General features: G+C 41.4%; 1 protein-coding gene and 1 long non-coding RNA gene across 18 annotated transcripts in view; one reads left to right on the plus strand and one right to left on the minus strand.

Moving 5' to 3' along the window:
• The window catches only part of RBFOX1 (RNA binding fox-1 homolog 1), a 1,112,502-nt gene that overhangs the window by 231,000 nt on the left and 861,940 nt on the right, over nucleotides 1-19,562 (plus strand). The window lies entirely within an intron of this gene.
• LOC147650021 (uncharacterized) lies at nucleotides 349-18,793 on the minus strand. Its single transcript, XR_015277366.1, has 2 exons — nucleotides 18,502-18,793; nucleotides 349-3,061 (listed from the first exon to the last, which is right to left on the minus strand). It is a non-coding gene; the product is annotated as an uncharacterized LOC147650021 (long non-coding RNA).

A 19,562-nucleotide genomic window follows, 5' to 3' on the forward strand; every position in this document is an offset into this window, starting at 1 on the left:
TGATGAAAATAATGTGCCTCTGAAGAATTCTATAATTAAGGAAGGGGACCAGAGAGGACCTGGCAAAGCTGTGGAAGGAAGGAGTTTATGGGGAAAAATTGTTCCAGTTTTTATTTATGATTTGAGGCTTCCCAGTGCAGGTAACAAAAGGCATGGAGGCTAAACTTTAAATAAATATTGTGCTGCCATGGGTTTGATTTCCAAAATGCAGTATGCTTCATTAATGCTAAAATAAGAACCCCTTCCCTCAGGTAGAATACAGCAATCTCAAAGCTAACACAGGACAAGCAGTAATGGTTTCCAGACATCTCTCACAGCCAGAAAATTACAACAGAACTACAGACAGAATTCAGGAAAACTGTTTCCAATAGTTTATTTTTCATGTCTGGGAATAATCAGTTTTTTCAGCTAATCGTGACTCTCCCATTGTAAGATTTGGAAATTCTGAGCATGCAACAGCACCACTCAGGAGACAATTTTGTCTACTGCTTCCACAAATCATTCCAGCACTAGAGCATTGTATGCAGGGACTGCATGGATAAGAATAGAGTTGTCCTAAATTAATGATCTCTAAATTAAAAGGAAAAAAAAAACAAACAAAAGAAAACCAAAATAACCCCCCAAAAACACCAACAACACCAACAAAACAAACCGAAACTAAAAGCCATAAAAAGCCAAACAAAAAAAAAAACATCAACCAACCAAACAAAACCCCCCAAAAACCAATCAGAACTCACATCCCAAAACTTTTGTTGTTGGTTTTTGGTTTTGGGCATCTTTTAGGTTTCTTAGATGCCAAATATTACGATGCATGACTCTATCTAGGTACATTCCTCAATAATATGAGTAGCTAATATGTCAGAGAGTGAGCTGTCAGTTTGGCCAGACACGGACCAGCACTAATCTCTTAAATCCTGAGACTCAGATTTCATGGGAAGGTGATTTCATGGGAAGGTGATTTTCGTGGGAAGGTGATTCTCCCTCAGGAGATGAGTGCAGAGGTGCCCCAGGGACCCTCAGCTGGTGTCTCCTCCAGCAGGGCCCTTGTGCCATTGAGCAGCAGCCGTGGGGCTCTGTGCTGCCAGCTCCAGTTCTGCGTTCCCACAAGAAGCCTTTCACTGCCCTTGTGTCCTGCAGGTCACAGCAGCACTTCACAGTCCTTTGTGCTGACATTGTCTGGTTTTCCAAGTGGTTTCCAGCGTGCTGGGAGTGCTCACACCCCATCCCAGTCATCCCTCCTTTCCACAGCATGTGAAACACCTCGACAGCAATCCAGTTTACCAAGCTGCCTCTCAGGGCAGTGCTGGGATGGTTTCTCCAGGATCAATTCCTCCTCACAGTCATGCAAACAGCTCTCTGGCTTTGGCCTGGCTGCAAACAAACCCTTCATTGATGCTGGGCAGAGGGTGACCCACCTGCAGCTCTGCTGGGGTCACACATCCACAGCAAACCCTCAGGCCAGGCTCCTCACACAGCCCCGAGCTCAGCTCAGGAGCCAGGGGAATTGCTGGAGGAATCCAGGCTTCACAAGCAAGGTCAACATCTCTCTGAGCAGACTGAAAAGAGAGCGACATCAGCGCTGTGGAGTTGGGTCACTGGTGCAGGTACCTCTGCAGGGCCCAAATTATCCCAGAGAGCTTCCCAGGATTTGGGCTCTTCCACTGGATGAGCTCTGCAGGCTGCTTGTTCTATTTTAAAACTGCACTAGAAGTGCCAGTTGCTGGTGTGTAATCACATCTGAATGCCTAAATTTCCCACTTCAGCAGTGGTATCTTGGGATCTTCTTTGGAAGTGATGATTTTAGTTCTAATAAATCCTCCTGTGGATGGTCACTGGGATTTTATTTTAGTGAGAAATGGAATACAGAAATATGTGAAGAAAGGCATTTTCAGGTACTTTCAGTTCCCCTTCAGAATGTTTTCCAGTGCTCTGTTTACCGTGGCTGGTTTGTGCTTTTCCTCCAGTTATAAATAACTGCTAAAGACTGATGTGTTTACTTTGTTTAACCATGGCCATGATGGGTCGAGGACACATTAAATCATCCTCAGGCTCTTATTTGCAGCCAATTCTGAAATAACCAGAGTAGTGACATAAAATTACTTCATACTGCAGAGATTTTTATATTGGTTTAAGCCTCTGAAGTCTCCAGTGTTTTACAACACCACACTTTAATGGTGAAATGATGACAACAAAGATGAAAGTCCACGTGGAATTGTCTAACAAACAACTCAAGGTTTGTTTAAGCTGTAAATATATGAAAAAGGGATATTATTTTCTTCAGAAGTTTTCCTTGATGAGTTTATAGATCTTGAGGTTGTTTATTCAGATTTAAAGTTTCTTCATATTTTAGAAACAGTGATGAAGGTACACTCTTGTTCTGATGAGATTAAAAGGGGGAGATGTCCTTTCATGGCAATTCCTACAAATAGAGCCCCTGTGTGTGCACATTTGTGCTTCTGCTCTGCAAACACCATCTGCAGGTGCTGCTGTTACTTTAATAATTTGATCTGGTTTTTGTTTGGAGTTACCTGAAAGTAAACTTCTCTGTTCATAATTGTCTGCTGTCATCAAGAAGGAGAGTGACTGTGAAAATTAAACTTGTGCAACAGTGGTACACACAAAATTAATGTATCTCCTTTCCACTGTCAGTTGTGCATCAGCCCAGGATCTGCAACGCCTCCTTCTACTAATATATGACTAAGATTGTATCACTGGTTTATTGTGTGTAATTAGCAATGCCTTAACGATGTCTGCCTGGGAATTATATCTCTATTTGTTTGTATTAGAAAATAAATGGCACTCAAATGTGTTTCAGGGCTGCTGGGTGCTCTCTCTGAAGGTATTTACAGGAATCAGCCTCTAATTCTCACTTCAATTCTTCTCAGATGTCTGAGAAATAAGATAGGCTTTCTCCTGAGGGTTACTGACTGCAGTGATATCCTGCTTGAGAATGAACTGCAGAGTTTGGGATCAGTTCTGGAGCAGCAGCAGGTAACAGGGCAGTGTCTCAGCCAGTCTGTAGGACAGGGAGCTCCCCTGGAGGAGTGAGGCAGTGCAGCAGCTGAGAGTCATCACAGAAAAAAAAGAAAAAGGAAAGAGGGAGAAGTTCTATCATGAAAATCTTTTTGTTTGCATATAATTCATTGAAATTATCTTTCTCACAGTGATTTCAATCTGTTTTAAGGGAAGTAATTAAAACTATACAGATCCTATTTATTAATGCTGCTGGGAACAGGAGATAGTGCAGCTGAAACTATCAGAAGTTATACCCAAAAGAAAATTAAGGCTATGGGTGCACTGAAAATAAACCTATTTTTGGAAGGGTTCTAAAGGCATCAGAGACTTTACCCTTTTACTTCCTTGTAAAGGTAGATAATGGTGTTATATTTCCTCTGGGCTGCTGTAAACCTTTGCTCCCCTGCACTTGGAGGAAACAAACAAATATTTAAGTTCTTCCTGAGCATAATTTCTTGGTTTCCCTTCTTGGACAGCAATATATCCAGTACCCACAATGCTGCATAGCTGAACCTCAGTTTTTTCCATAAAACTGCATTTTATAATGTTATGGCTCAGATGTTTTGGATCCTGTAAATTCCCTTGACTCACCTATTAAGCTTTGCCTTTGGTTTTGAAGGTGATTCAGAAAAAAAACCAGTTTGGTCTCTATTTCTATGCAAGATGAAATTTCAGTTCACCCTCTTTTACCAAAATTATCCATAAACCACTACAGATCTAAATAAAGAAGGTGAAAATTACAGCTGTTTAGAGAAGGATATGGGACATTTTACAGGGGGGCTGAAAACTATTTGCATAGTATTTTGAAATGCAATTTGGTGAGATAAGGCACTTTGTTTGTTATGAATAAACCAGTCTGAGGAATGTGAGACAGGTTTTTGTAGTTTTTTTCAGTGATTTTTGCATATTTTGTGCAAAAATTGCCAGTGCAAAGGACAGGAATTCTGATCCTCAGTGAAATTATCTGAGTTTGATCCCAGAGCAGATTTTTTTTCTCCATGTTTACTGCAAAGAAAGGGGAAGGCAAGAGACAAGGGATGAAAACTCCAGAAATGCCAATTATTACTTTGGAACAAAATAAAGCTGTAAAGTCTGGGTAAAACTAAAAATTGTTTAGAAAATTTAAAATAGGTGATCCCTTTAAGTAATAGAAGCTTAAGGTTCTAGATCTGAGGGCAGTTTATCTTCAGACATAGAACTGAGTTATTCTAAAAGTATTCACAAACTTTTTAGACCTGTTAGAACATTTCATCTGATACCTTGTCAAAAACTGATTATTTTTAGTGCTGCTCATAGAAACATGTTTTATAGTCAAATGCTTCAGAAATGTAAGGAAAAGCTTAAAGAAACAGCAGAACTGACTGGGCAGGGCTCACATTTGGATGGTCTGTTGTTAAGGGAGGTTACTTCTAATATTTGTCCATTCACCCCTAATTCTTAGAGCTTTTCCTCTGGAGAACCTTCCCATCCCTCTCTCTCTTCATGGGAGGATGAGTGTCTGTCTCAGTTGCTGCTTCTGCAGGAGCTACAAGTAAACAAGTGTCAAGCTGAGTGAATTTGGAATATTTCAATGTATTATTCCCTAGCAGAAACCCCTTCCATGACTTGTTATAATGTTTACCTCTGGCTTGTAAAGGTGGGCAGGAGCTGGTGGATGTGAGTGGGAGGTGGGGAAGAATCTGCTGTTTATTGGCTGCTGTTCATAAAGTCACAACAATATTTTTTGCTCCACGAAGCCCAGGATGAGATCAGGGTGAGAGGTGGGATTTTCCTGAGCCTGCCTTCCCTGCAGTTCCATGGATATCCAAACAGGAACTAATTTTCTTTCAAATAGCCATAATTCCCATTCTGTGCTTGCATGCCCTTCAGGGAGAGGACAACTACAAAGCTAAAGAAAGAGCTCAGCTTTTACAGACTCTGTGGTGTCAGGAGGATAGGCACAGGCAGTTCATGTTGTATTAATAATAATGAGGATGAGGAGAGGCAGCCTGAATGTAACAACAACACACAGAAATTTTGCAAATGTAACCTTGTGAAGATTTATAATTGCACCAGATATAATTCAACATGAATTCTTTATACCCAGAGCGAGTTAGAGCATAAAGTGTTCATCTTGCTGAAAGTTTCAAAGCTTTGTGTAATAATTCTCCAGGAAAATAAATGGATGCAAATAATTTTGCAGAAAAATGGAAAAGTTTTAGTTTGGTGGAAGAGTCTTTTTTAGTGATTCTAGGTGAACTGCTCTGCAGGACTTGGTTAAGGGTGACCCATGGGCTGGGCTGCAGTGGCTGCCGTGCCCATTCCTGCAGATTCTCTCTGAAATCCGAGTAGAAAATGCAACCTGTGAGAATTCATTCAGAACAGCAGAATTCTGACTGGCAAGTGATGCCAGTCTGCATTTTGTAAGTCGGTTACTGTGATTTATTATGCCTTCTCTTGTTTCCAGTGCTTTTCTCTCTGGGTTTCTATTTTTTTATTTTTTTTTTCAGTTAAGTATATTTGATAAAATATACCATCATGTGACAATAAGAGAACTAAACTGGAAAATAATTCACAGTGCAGTATTGATAAATGCCTGGTGCAGTAATAGCAATATGTCATCAATCACCTGGGCTCCTGTTTGATGGCATCATATAACCTAATTCAGGATGAACGTCCTTTGCTTTAACCTTGGTTGTATTTGCAGCTTACTCTAGAGGAAAGTAATAATCCTTCATTAACTGGTAGGTGTGAAACATTCTCTATCAAGAGGGTAGAGGAGGAGGCAAATGAAAATTGGTTTCAGAATGTGTCCTGAGTCAAAATCAGTCTCTTTCTGCAGACTCATAAACTGCATAAATTATTATTATTGTACATTTTGAAGGGTGGGTAAGTGAATGAATCTTTGTATTTTGCAGCTTTGCTCTGTTTCTCTTTGTTGCTTTTCTCCATCTGTATTCAAATGTACATATAAAAAATTCAAGGACACATCAAGTCTTTGATCCTGCTTCAGCTTTAATTCTTAAGAGCCTATATAAGACTGTGCTTTACATTATGCATTAAGGTACTTGTAATTAGGAGCTTGTGGTAATGACCCATTCTCAGGCAAAGCAGTGCTGTTCCTTGTTTTCCATTAACTGCATTGAGGGTTTATTTGCTGAAAACTGAGTTTAATTTGATTAGCAGGAATTGTGAAACATTTGCAACACAAGGTATATTAGCATAGCACTTTGTTTGTAATGAGAGCCAAAAAGCAGTCAGGGGAAGAGCTAATTACTGAAGATTTTACTTTTAATAAGGAAGGTCTAGCTAAATTTTAGTACTCCTCTCTCAAAATGCCTTCAGCTTTAACTGGTGGCTAAAAGAAAAACAAAATGCTCTGCAAAAGTTCAGCAGATGTTTTCTGAAAGTCACCACTGGGAAAGTCCAATAATTTACTAAAGAAAGAACTCATTTAATCTGAAAATTTGGCAGCACAGACAGATTTTTCCATATCTTTGTTGATCTGATAGTGGTGGGTGTTTGCTACAGTGCAAAGATATTAATGGTGTTCAGGAGGGATCCCCCACCTCTTTCCTTCCCCTGAGCCAGGGTGGTTTGTTCTGAACCAGAAATATCTTTTCTATTCACCTGACTGGAGGCTCTTGGAAAGCCCATCCCAAAATCCCATGAAAACACTGCTAATTGTAATATCTTACTGGGAAGGTTTTCCCACTGTTTTTAACTAAGGAGCAGTGGATTTGTCCTGTGTGTTGAGTAATTTCTGTCTGCCTGGGGTGCCCAGAGTGTTGTGACTCCTGCTCAAATGAAGGGATGATAATTTCATTGTCAGCAACACGTTCCTCTCTGCCCATCTGTGAGTTCCTAGGAGGGAGCCATTGGCTTGTTCAGAATCTTGTGAAAGTCTAGGTGAAACATATTTCCATTCAGCAACCAGGTTCCAGGTCAGTAAAGGATACCTTAGTACCAGGGAACATTTAAACCTTTATAAACCTTCATAAAGTTTAAATCATATAACTTATTGAGAAAATCAAATCCATAGGCTCCAGAGGGAAGATGCAGATAATTTGTTCATGAATCAAAGTGCTTTATTCTTCATGTTTTCCTTCTCAGGAACAGGCACTCATTTCTTCTGGAAATAATTTTCACTCTTCTACTGTTAATTCTTCTGTGCTCCTGTCATTTACATAAAGTGACAATCAGGAGGTAACCATGTTCCTTAAATAGGGTTCTTATCATCCTGGAAGTGGTCCAAGGTAAAGTAGCCTCTTCATTAAATACACAGTGGCTTTTCTTCTCCATGTCCTCTCTGCCTGCTCCAAACCAAACATTCCTGCTCAGCTGCAGTCTCTTTTTTATTCCTCTGTGTTCAAGCGAGTTCATTTCATCTCTAGCCATGATTTGAGCAAATAACCACATTTTTGTCAGAGGGGGATGCTGTTGAGGTGACAGCTGACTTTGGCATGTCCTGTGAACCCCCAGAAATGTTTGGAGCAGCTGCTGCATGATGCTGGAAATCCAGGCCTAAATATTTCCTGCTTTACCAGGAATCCTCTTTTGCTTCTGCAAAAACAAATTCAGGTTCTGAGAACTGGTACTGAGTTACTAAATTTACTGAAGTTACTAAATACTGAAATTGTGGTTGATGGCAATTATTAACATAGTTTTATTACTAATTAGTTGCGCTAAGTGAGTTTTCCTAATAACAATTTGCTTTATATTTTCTTGGTGTTGTAGTAACATTCCCTCATTCCCTCTGTTTACATTACCACTACACCTTTATTTTTGCTCTTTCTTTAGCAATGGTTACTTTGCTCAGGCTGCTGCCAGATTCTTTTTTGTCTTTTGCTTAATTATCCTGCTTTGACTGGATAGAAATTGCAATTACAGTTAGCCAAATATGAAAAATACATCTCCACTCATCTTCTAACTTTAGTATTTGCTTGAAGTTTTGAACAAATTTAATCAGAGTTCATTTGCACCTGCTTTGTGTTTGCTTTTCCCAAATACTCTGGCAGATGGGTTTATTGGTATTCAATAAGCATGCTGGCATCAAGTTTTCAACAAATACTTCAGAATATTTGCAGAAAAAGAAATTTTAACTTTGATTATCCTTAGAGGACTGTTAATAACACTTATTTTATGGTGAGGCAGAGTTATGTAAGTTGTATTTAGCTGAGACTAGTCACAAATAAACTACAACTCAGCTAAAGAATTAATCACAAAGAGCATCGAGAGATTTGTTTCAGCAATTCAATCAGGGAGGCTGCAATGCTTCTCAACATCTTGAGGCTGCTTTTCTCTGCAATGCCCATCAAACAAAATATGGGTTTGGACTTATTTCATCACCTTTGTGAGGAAATCACATCAAGCCCACAGCAGAAGTTACAGCACAGCTCTGCCTCGATTATTATTTGTAGTTTGTGTATTTGTCCACACAAGCTGTGATCTATACAGGTGAGCATTCACTGCTAAACAAAATGCAAACAGAACAGGCTGATGTAAGCAAATTCAGAGAGTTTGGGCTTGTGAATTCTTCTCTGTTTTTTGCTCCACGGTGAATTTTGCAATTATTTTGCATTGAGTTTTGCCGTGCTCAGGACAGCCCTGGGCAGGTCCCAGCACACCTCCCTGCCCCACACAGCAGCTTTCCTGCTGCTCACTCTCCAGGAATGGGAAGCTGCAGATCATTCATGGGGCAGAGAACACAACCCCCAGCAAGGGGTGGGATTAACCCCACTCCTCACTGCTACTGCAGCTCCCTTTTCAGCTCAGTTCTCACAAACCACAGCCCTCAGTCAGCAAGTCAGAACAGTATGAACACTCCAGGGGCATCTGCCTTGGAAGAGTGATGTGTCCTGCTGGAGTTATGCCAGCTGGGCCTTTCCCTCTCTCATCTGGCATTTTTAGGAAAGCAAAATGCATGATTCTAATGTGTATTTGTTTTGTAGTCTTCTTGCCTTGTGAAGAACTCTTGGTCTGTTAATTGCTGTTGTTTCCCTTTACTGTTATTTGTTATCCCTATGTGCTGGGGTTCTGCTGAAATCTGATATTTTCAGTGTCTTGGTTCTGGTTTTGCAGTCTTTTGCTTGTTGATGCTGCCACCGTTCACACTGAAATTAATGTAAGTTTTCTTTTTTCCCAGGGTGTTTGCAGAGTACTCCAAATGTAGCCCAGCAGGATACTGGTCTGAACCGAAATTAACTGTCATACATAGGATTTGTTTGTCTCTTCACATCCTTCTGTCACAGATGTTTGTCCTTTGGCTTGTTCCTTTTTCTAATTATTTTTTGATTATATTTTGAATCACCTTCTGTCTAACCAATTTCTCCCCAAATCAAACAGTGCATTTCTTTCCCCTTCACCTACAGTGATTTCCCCCAAACTGAATGTTATTTACTTCTGGTGGAAAGTGACCTTTATATGAATCTGTTTCAGATAGCAGTTGCATTTTGATGCTATGCTGTTGTTTATTCCTCTTGAGTTATAAATCCACATGTGGTAATGCTGTGTGTTGATACACAGTGTAAGGTGAGGCAGGTACAGCTCATTTCCCATGTTCATCCCTCAAAACTTCTTTCTGGGGTCACTACTAAGTCACTGGTTGATGATTGAAAATTCAGAGCGATTCAAACAGAGCAACCCTGACCAAAACAATGTGACAGGCACCAACAGCTCCTAGAGCATATAATTTCCTTATTTCCCAGCCAGTCTGGGGAAAGCAAATGCATGAAAATATATGAATTTCCCCAAATGACATCTCAGACAAGCATGGAGGGAAACCGAAATTGGGCTGCTGGAGCTGTTTGTGACCTCGGCTTGTGTGTGAGCAGGCTGTGGTGGCAGCTGTGCCCAGGCACAGCTTGCAGGGTGTGCTGGAGCCCCTGCCCTGCTCGCTCCAGGCTGTGCCAGGAGTGCCCATGGGCAGGGCAGGGCTGCACAGGCTCCCCAGGCCAGGCACACGGCACAGAGCACCTGGCCACACGGACAGAAGCTGTTCTTGCAAAGGGCAGGTGTAAAATGGGTTAGAGCATCTCTGTTTGCAGGTTTGCTCCTTCATCCTGAGCTCTGGGCAGCCTCTCCTTGCACAGGCAGGAGAGATTAATGGAGAGAAACAGAAAGCATGGGGGAGATAGCACAGGCACCTCTGCACAGTAATTACGAGAGCTGTGTGACAACTCATTGATATGCAAGTGCAACTGCTGCAAATGGGGAATGCACAGACAGAAAGAAGATAATTCCACGGCATTAAGCAGAAAGCTCTTCCAGGGCTGATGGCAGAGAAAAGCACTTTGACTCTTCAGTTGTCTGAGCTGTTCAGGGCAGTGTGTAACTCTCCTGGTGGCTCCAGGTGCTGTGCTGAGCTGCTGGAGCTGATTTCCCTCCTCACACACATTCAGTTATCTCAGGCCAGAGTGCTGAGCGAGCCGTGAGGTCGCTGTGGCTCCAGGACCGATGCTAATGGTGACCCATGTGGGTAAAATAATTCCTGGCTCCAGCTCAGTCACCAGCTGGCTCTCCTCTTGCTCTGCAGTTGGTGCTCGGGGATGATCTGACTGCTCTCTGAATTGGTTATGTGAAATAAAACTGGCTTTGAGAGAGGCAAACAAGTGACACACTTCCAGGGGAGGTGGTTGAGTCCTTTTGGGGATGGGGCAAGGTGGGACTTTGAATAATCTGTAATTTTGCTTTGGATGATGTTAAAAATGTGAGAAGTTGAATTCAAGCAGGTTTGTGTTTCGAGACAAATTAATATGTAATCAATGGAATTGTTCAGGCAATCAAAGCTTATGCCCACAATATTTAAATCACAATTACAATAGGGAAGTTTTCTGATAAGCACAATTAAGATAATTTCTTTTTCTGTCACTTCATTCTTCTAAATTAACTTTTTTTTTTTCTCCATTTGCATTTGGAATTAAGTCTGGTAGCATTATTTAGATAGACATTATCTTGGTAATAATGAAAGTTTTCTGATTTTTTTCATTCCTTTATTATGAGCCTTCTTACATGATTTCCACTGTCAAGTAACACGTGAAGTGTGAGAACAGGGGAATAATAGGGGAAGAGACAGCTTCCTCCCTTTCCAGCAACAGGATAATGGCTATCAGGGATCCTCTCCTTGAAAGGAGAAATAGAATATCTCTCTTCACAAGTAAGGATATAAAAAAAAAAATCAATAATACATGTTTTCTGCTAGTCAGACTTTCCTAGTATCCTTTCCAGTGGGGAAATTAAGGAAAATGTTTTAATTATTTTCAATTCTCTTTGAACAGAAAAACAATTGTGGAGAAAAATGTGAAGTGTTTCTCTGACAATTGGTTTTCTGTAGTGTACACAGCAGTAAAAATAGCTTAATTGTGTAATACTTTCCAGGAAATACATCTTTCAAACCTCCTAGGTAGAGAGAGATGGGATTTTTTTTATTTTTTTTACTAAAAAACTGGAATTTGTATTAGGCTCTAAATGCAGACAGAATTCCAATTGAACCAGCTTCTTGCAGAACTTTTATCCCACACTTCTCTACAGAAAATTCTTGGTCACCAGAATGCAGAGGATGTCTCACCTCTTGTACTATCCCTTGTCATGTCTAGGGATGACCATTAATTTTTCCCCAAGTTTTTAATATGAATTAAAGCCCAATTTTTGCTTTAAGTGTGCCTCAGGTTGTAGCTCTGTTACCTATGACTTGTCTTTTGCACATCATCAACACTGAGTTTCCATTTGGAGTGGAATGGGAAAGTCTGGAGTCTCAAAGACTCACAGGAATAAAGACAAATTCAGGGCTAACACATAGAAATATTAATTGAAAGGCTACATAGAGAGCTCCCAGCTTTGTTTCATGGGTTGAACTCTGGATCAGTCACTGCAAATTAAACTTAGATTTGCAACATACATCTTTCCTTTTGATTTTGGACTTAGGTGGAAAAATGGACTCCTTGCTTTCTTCACAGGGATTCAAGATAGTTGTATCTCTGGTTTTTTTTGCAAATAGAGAACACATATCTCAAAACCTAAGACTAGAGATGGTAATTGATTGCCTTGAATAACCTTTTTAGCTTGACTGGATCTCCTGCTGGTTTCTTGCTGGCTTTGATTTTAGCATCTCTGTCAGGGCCCTTACCAGACTTCTGAGCATCTGATGCTATTGTATCAAGATCTGTTATAATAATTTATCTCCTGACTGTTGCTATAATTATCTAAGTTATAATTTAGAGTTCCACAGGAGGCTGGAGACCATTTGGTTTACAAAAAGAAATACAGTTTCCCCTTGCTTACATAAAAACTTTGGTTTTTTTAAATTCTGCAGCTGCTTAGGTGTATTGCATTGATCCTCCAGAAATCTCGAGGCTGGCACAGAGTGCAGAACTCCTTTTTGCTCTGCCCCTCTCACCATGTAACTCTGAAAGAACTTTTCCAGTCACTATCCAGTGTGCCAAAGAACACAGCCAGTGACATTGCAGGGAATACTGAAATACTGTTTGTGTATTCACAGCTGCCAGCTCAGATCTGAGAGATTCACCTCTGACAAGTTAATATGAAGATTTAAAAAGGCTGGGGGGGCCTCCGTTATTGGCAATAAATACTTTTACATTATTTCATTTATTATCAAGATGTTACTGAGTCACAGGATAATTGGTGTGAAAACAACTTGTCTGAAAACAGCACTGTTTAGATTGAGATGTTTCTCTATGTAAGAAGAGGTTTAGGGTTGCTGTTCCACCCACTGTACAAGCATTTTATGCAACAATATTTTTTTTCTTTTTTTAATATAGTTTTCTAGGGGAAATAATATAAGCAATGTCAGAAAAGCCATGGCACCAGCACTCCTGGAATGGCAGAAGTTGCCTCATCTTCAAAATTCAATTACTCCTGATGAACTGATTAACATTTTAGAGAAATATATGGAAAACACAGGTTTAAATATGTTTTAAAAGTTCCTTTAGAGTTAGTAACTGTATGAAAGACCTTTGAGAATTAATCCAGATTTTCCAAGTCAGAACTGAAAAAGGCACTTGAAGTGTTTGAATTGTTAACGTTCAATAACTGCCTTTTCTTTAGAATGTATCCAAAGGAACGGATTCATTTAATTAAAGACTGCGTTAATAATTACAGTTGGAAATTTGATTGATAACAGAAAACAACCCCAGCAGGTTTGAGTAGGCTCAGATTGGTGCAGGAGCTGGGCTGAGGAAGGAGAGGTTTGAGAAGGCTCTGTTCTCCTTTCTGGGGAGGAAATCTGTCACCTTTTATGTCTTTCATAGCCCAAGTTCAAAACTTGACAGCAATAACCTTCCAACTGTATCTACATGAATTGGATGTTGTGACTTCAATGAAAGACAATCTCGTGTGAGATTCTTTTTGGTTACATTTCAAAGATTTATTCAAACTATATGAGGTTTTCTAAGAACAAAGCATAAAAGATGTTTTTTTTCCAGGCCCTGGTTCAATAAAGCCCAGAGGCTTAAGCGTGTCATTGTGAGCCTGTGACTGGACCTGAGCACAGAAATGAAATCTTAACATAATCTTTACAACAGGCATACTCTCATGGCTTGGCTGAAGAATGGCTTCAGAGAGGTAATTAAAGAGAGAGATTTTTCATGAGTTGAGTGAAATCTCCTGCACAGAACTGGCATGAGATTCATGCATGAGTTTTCTTTTGCCTGGCAATAATCTGTCCCCAAACTGTTACAGAATAAATACGGTAGGAGAACAGGCTCCAGAGTTATCCAATGTGTATTCTGTTTGTAAGCTTCATAATGAAGATATTTGTCTCTCCATTAGTGGATATTTTCAGTTTCCCAAGTAGTTCTGTGGGATGCTAAGGGCAGAAAAGAATCTTTGCCACATCATACGAAACAGATCGTGAGCGTGAAGTGTCTGAAGCAACCTTTCTTCAAACAGCATTACTGCAGGTCAGCAAAGTTCAAGGATTCTTCAGATCAGTCTTTTCCTGTTCATGTGCAAGAGAAATTTAGGACAGAGCTTATTGTCGTGAATAAGAAATATTCTTGGAATCTAAGCTGCCAGAATCTCCAAAGTGCACACTGTAAACATTTCACTGCCTCAGTGACAGCTAAGTGAGGACGCCTTGCTCATTATCCATAAAGAATATGTGGCACAGATGAGCCCAGAATGTAAATTTCTAAGGAAATGGAGAAAATATAATTCATTTTTCATGCAGAAATGTGAGATTTTTTTCTTTTTTATGCTGAAAGGTTCATGGAAAATTAATTAGGAGAAATCTAACAAATGTGTTGGTAATGCTGTAAAAGTACTTTTCAACACGGAAGGAAATAAAGGAGGCTGGAATCATTGAGGTTAAATGGAAAATGGGAGGCGCAAATAGGCCCTCAGTAGTAGCTGATCATTATAGAATTTTTAAATAAATGCCAGAAATTAGCAGAAATGTAAAGAGGGAGATGCAGTTTACTGCAGTGTGGTCTGAAATGCAATAACTGTGTTAAAATTCACCGGAGCTTCTGAAGATTTGTTAGCATTTTGCAATACGCTTTCTGAAGGGAAAGGAGATGCTTGCACTCAGTGTGAGCGCTGTCACAGTTAAATGTCTGTGTGCACTTACCAAAACTACAGCCATTTCAATGACACATTTAATTTTCCTGAGACTGAGGGATTTGCTGCAGTGCAGAGAGGAGCCCGTTTGTTTGCTGGCAGGTGAGTTGGGGCAGGCACGATTTAAGTGCCCAAAACAACGAGAGGCTGGTTGGTATTTCTGGAGTGGTATCCATTATTTACAGTTACTAGGCTGTGAGGGTATTTGCAGCAATGTCACACTAACCTCCATGAATTCTTGATTGAGAAATAAAAAATTAACAGTATGGACTGATGGGAAGGCTGGTGGATAGAGACAAGTGGTTTTAGAGCAATCACAGTGCAGTGCTGGTAACACAAACACACTCCTGACATGTCAGAGCAGCATTTGGTGCTGCAGAACTTCCACACAGGATTCATCCCATGCCAGCCCTGCCCTTCACAGCTCCCCACACAGCTGGGGCTGCAGAGGAGTTGGCTTTTTCCTGCGATTTCTAGATTTGCCTGGCTGTCTAAACTTCCAAAAGAAGATTCAGAGCAGTGTTTGAGCTGCAGTTTCCCTCTAGCAGGTAATGCCAGCTTTGGCAGCCTGGGGAGCTGCTTGTCCCCTGTGCCCCCTCCCCTTCTAGGCAGGGGTTCCTTCCCTGAGCCTGGCTCTGGGCTTGGGGCTCCTGGGGAGATCCGAGAGCTGGGCCCTGCTGAGGGGACAAACAGCCTGCAGGCAGGGAAATCACTCTGCAGGTGACAGCCTCACTTTGTTAGCCTGTGCAATAATGGTGATGATTATTCAGAGGCACAAAAGTGAAAAGCAGAACTCTTGCGTGGTTTGTTTCTTAGTAACTGCTGGAGGAGGAATTGCCTGTGATGCCAAGGCTTGTGCTGAGCATCACCAGTTTGAGGAGCTGTTTGTGTTGGACCGGGGGCCTCAGCCTGGGCTGCTCTCATATACAGGGTTAATGTTTTGGCTGCTCCTGAAACGTTACCTGTAAACTTCTCTCATTTAAAGCAGTCAGAGCCCCCTGAGAACTAAAGGAATTGCAGGGTGTGGGATGGAGCCAGCCTGGAATGGAGCACAGAAGTTCCATCCAGTGCAAAGCACAGAGCAGCGCACAGCTGTGAGCTCCTGACACACACCAGCTCTAATCTGGTGCATTATGTGGGGCTTCAGTGATGCCTTTTGTGCTCTTTTTATTTCAAAACAGCAACTTCCACTAAAATCTCCTTCGAGTGAAACTGAATTTACTTTTATTTTATATTGACATGAACTCTCTCTCCAGAATCTTGTTGTTGGTGGTTTTTTTCTTCTGGTTTATCATCTTGAATGATGGAACCCTGTAGTGTTTCCTTGGTCTAAGCAGAAGGACCTGGCTCAAGGTTCATAAGCTTTCATCTGCTTTGAAAAGGGTTTTCAACAAGTCCTGGTTTAGTATTAGAGCCTTCTGATTAAGAGTGTTTAAGGGGTACATTGTAATTGGAAAGCATTTGCATGGACTTCTTGATTATTTTTAATCATTCACTGTACATAAATCCTGGAGTAGAGAGCTTAAAGAAAAGCTGATTTATTTTTGAATATATTTTTTGCACAGGTAAGATTCCAAAAGACAGAGCTATTTCTGCAGGACCCTTGAGGGACACCACTTGTTACTGCATTTTATTACATTGCTTAGATTTAAATTCTGGAATGTGCAGAAATTATCTGTACATTATCCTGCTTTTTAACCATGCCTTTTAAAGTCAGAGGATCCTCTACTGAAGAGGTGTTGCTTATTAACAGGTTCTGCTTCCTAATTTAAGGCTTTCAGTTGTGCCCATATTTAAAGTATTTTACATAATTCATTGCACTATTTTCTTCCTGCCCATGGAAATGATAAGCATCTCTTGCTGTGATCTTTCACTCCAAGGATTAAGACTCTTTTTCATATTCAAAAATGTGAGGAATTCTAATAAGTGGTGTGCCAGTGAGCTCTGGGTGATGGTCAGGAGGGTGTGAGGGTGGCTCCTGCAGCACTGCTGGGAGTGCCACTGTGCTGGGGGAGGATGTGGAGGGGACATTTCAAATCTCTCTGTCCCTGCTCACAGGGATGGAGCTCTGCAGCATGAAACACAGCCAGGAGACAGGTATAACCCTACTAATGATGAGAAATCAGGAGTGAAGGATTTGAATAGCTTACACCTGCGTTTGAGACTGAGTGATCCATCTCTTATTTTGTATGCCTATCAGTCCTGAATGAACAACAGCTGTAGCTTAGAAACAGATGAGACTCTCTTAGGAAATGCTTCTGTTAAGGGCTTTTTACAGCCCTGTCACAGTTTAAATGGACTTTCAAGCTGTGCTGATGTTAAGTCCCCTGTTTGGGGCCGGGGTGATGGAAGAATTGCTATTCATTTCCAGCTACAGTGGCTGTCGTGTTGTCAGAAGTTCCATATTTTAAAATATGACTCAAAATTCTGAATTTTCTGACACGTGGCACTTATGTAGCTAACTCTTAGGGCACTGATGCCTTTTGTGTAATTCATTTTGCAGTAATAACCCCCAAATATAATAAAATTTCTTTGAAGGAAGTATATTAGACAGTTAAAACTTAACAATACTGACCACAAATCTTAAACTTCCCCACAGGTAAAGGGGGTGTGCATTGCTTTATCTCAGTGAAGTGTCTCCCTGCCCTCATCCTCCTAATTTATTCTCTTTTTTAATGCTTTAAATGTGTTGCTGCTATGAGGTTATTAAGAAAAAAGTGTTTATTTTATTTTAGACATCAAACTACCCCAGTTCGGCTCCCTCCCAGTCACGAGGCTGCTGCTTTCCCTGCTGACTGGAATATTTGGGAATGATGGTGCCTTCCTCTTGTGCAGTGCACCATGAGAATCTCACACCAGGTTAACAGAGCTATGGATATGCACCCTCAGCTCTGCATCCTCCCAGCAAAAAGATGGAAAAAATACTTGATTATTTCTACCTCGGTGTAAGAGAGTGACTGAACTGGAGATACACTCAAGCTGTGAATGTCAGGGATAAATAGGCAGCTTACAAATGGCATTGAAAACTGTGCTGCTGAGTGGGAAAAAGATTTGGTTTTTTATTGTTCTGCTGGCTTTGGGTTGATTTTTTAAAAAAAGAAAAGTGGCATGTTTTGATGAGGATTATACAGAGCGATGGCTTTGGAAAGTGCAGGAGCTCTTCTCTTCAAATGTTTGCCTTTTAGACTGAGTTTCTTAGACTGGGCTGCTTGGTGAGGCTGGTTTTGCTCAGCAGTGACAGCCAGGAGCAGCTCTGGCCTCGTGCAGCACAGGCCCGTGGCATTAATGTGTCAACATCTGTTCGCTACAGCAGAGGTACCACGACCTTGCTGTATCATCATTAATTTCCCCAAAACAAACCAGCCAGAACTAGTGCTGGTAGAAACAATTTGAAGAACATCAGCATACAGTCAGACTTGTTTAGTCTTTGACATTGATGGAGGGGTTGTTGCCTTTGTGACCAAAACTCAAGAGGACCATGAAGGCAGGGCCTTGCTCTGCCCAGGGGCTGTGGACACGCTCGTCCCACCAGGACACTCATCTCTGGGAAAGGTGGGAATGAGCAGCCAGACCTGGGAGGACCTTGGCTGACTTCACTGGCTGCATTTTGATCAGAACACACAGGAAGGCCAGCAAAGGGCTCCATCTTCACTTCTGTGCCTCACGGCCTCGGGGCGCAGGAGGAGAAATGACGGAGGAGGAACGTGTGCCCCTGGGATATGGGAATTTGTGTGTGTACCAGGCCAGACCTTCAGCCCCTGACAGCTGGGGACAGCAGAGCAGTGCCTGTGCTGCCACTCCAGGGCCTGGCCCACCCTTTGTGGTGTCCCCATTGCTGTCCCTCAGAGCCACAGAGCTCCAAACAGCCCCTGAGGCCTGGACTGTGTGATGGTGCAGCTGCTCTTCCCATCTCCTGTTCTTGCAAGGATTTACCTGGGAGGGGATCTCTGCTGCTCAGAGCTGGGAGGGCTGAGAGGCCACTCTTGCCCATGGCTAGTGGCCCTGGGGGTGGCTGGTGAGGGCTGAAGCACCTTGGGCCACCATTCTGGCCAGTCTCGCTGCCCCGTTCCTGCCAGAGCTGCTCCTCACACACGTGGGGGTCTCCGAGCTGCCCCAAGTACTGGGGCAGAAAGAACAACCCCTTTGTGCATTTCAACTCCTTTCCAGAAAGGGCTGTAAATGAAAGTAAATCCTTCCTTAGCCTCAGGTTTGGCAACAGTTTAAACTTAAGGTAGTTATAGAGGTGTAATTGAATTGCTTTGTTCCACAAGCTCTAACGACGGCAGATCAGATATATTTGTATAAAAATTAATTATTTATTAAGACAAATGAACAGACAAAAGATAACGGATGGAAGATCTTAATCAGATTTTCTTCCTATGCTGCATGAAACTAAAAAAAATATAGTTGATTTTAACATCATAAAAAAGTGCATGATATCAAGGTACTTATATTAAAGCTGGCAAAAGAAACGGCATTGATTAGGATTTGAATGTAACTTATCACCAAAGTCATGATAATGCACAGATTCCTTCATTTTACCCCAGGGTAGTAACCTTGGAGTAGGCATCCCTACTCATGAGAGAAACTCCACACATTTCCAGGAAAACACACGGAAGATTTCTACTTTGTGAAAGTTTGGTGTGGCTTTTATGGTTGTAAAGGGGGTGGCTGTCAGTCAGAAATCCAGCTTACCTTGTCCGATGTCCCTTCAAATGGACATTTATTATTTACAAGATATTTATTGTCACTTGGGAGGTGCTAACCCTATGGCACCAAAATAACTCCCTGTGACACATCCTGTCCTGTTTGAGTTATCTAAGTGGTTAACAAACAGCAGATGAGATTTTATGGGGGTAGGATGTCCTGCTCCTCCCATTGATGGTGATGGCTGCTGGCAGCATCACTTTCCCTTTGATGCCTTAGGATTTAGCATTTCTATTTTTCAGATCCTGTGCTGCTTTAGTGTTTAACTCTAAACTCCATGGCCTGCC

Source organism: Cyanistes caeruleus, chromosome 17 (assembly GCF_971803275.1).
Source record: "Cyanistes caeruleus chromosome 17, bCyaCae1.hap1.1, whole genome shotgun sequence".
NCBI lineage: Eukaryota > Metazoa > Chordata > Aves > Passeriformes > Paridae > Cyanistes > Cyanistes caeruleus.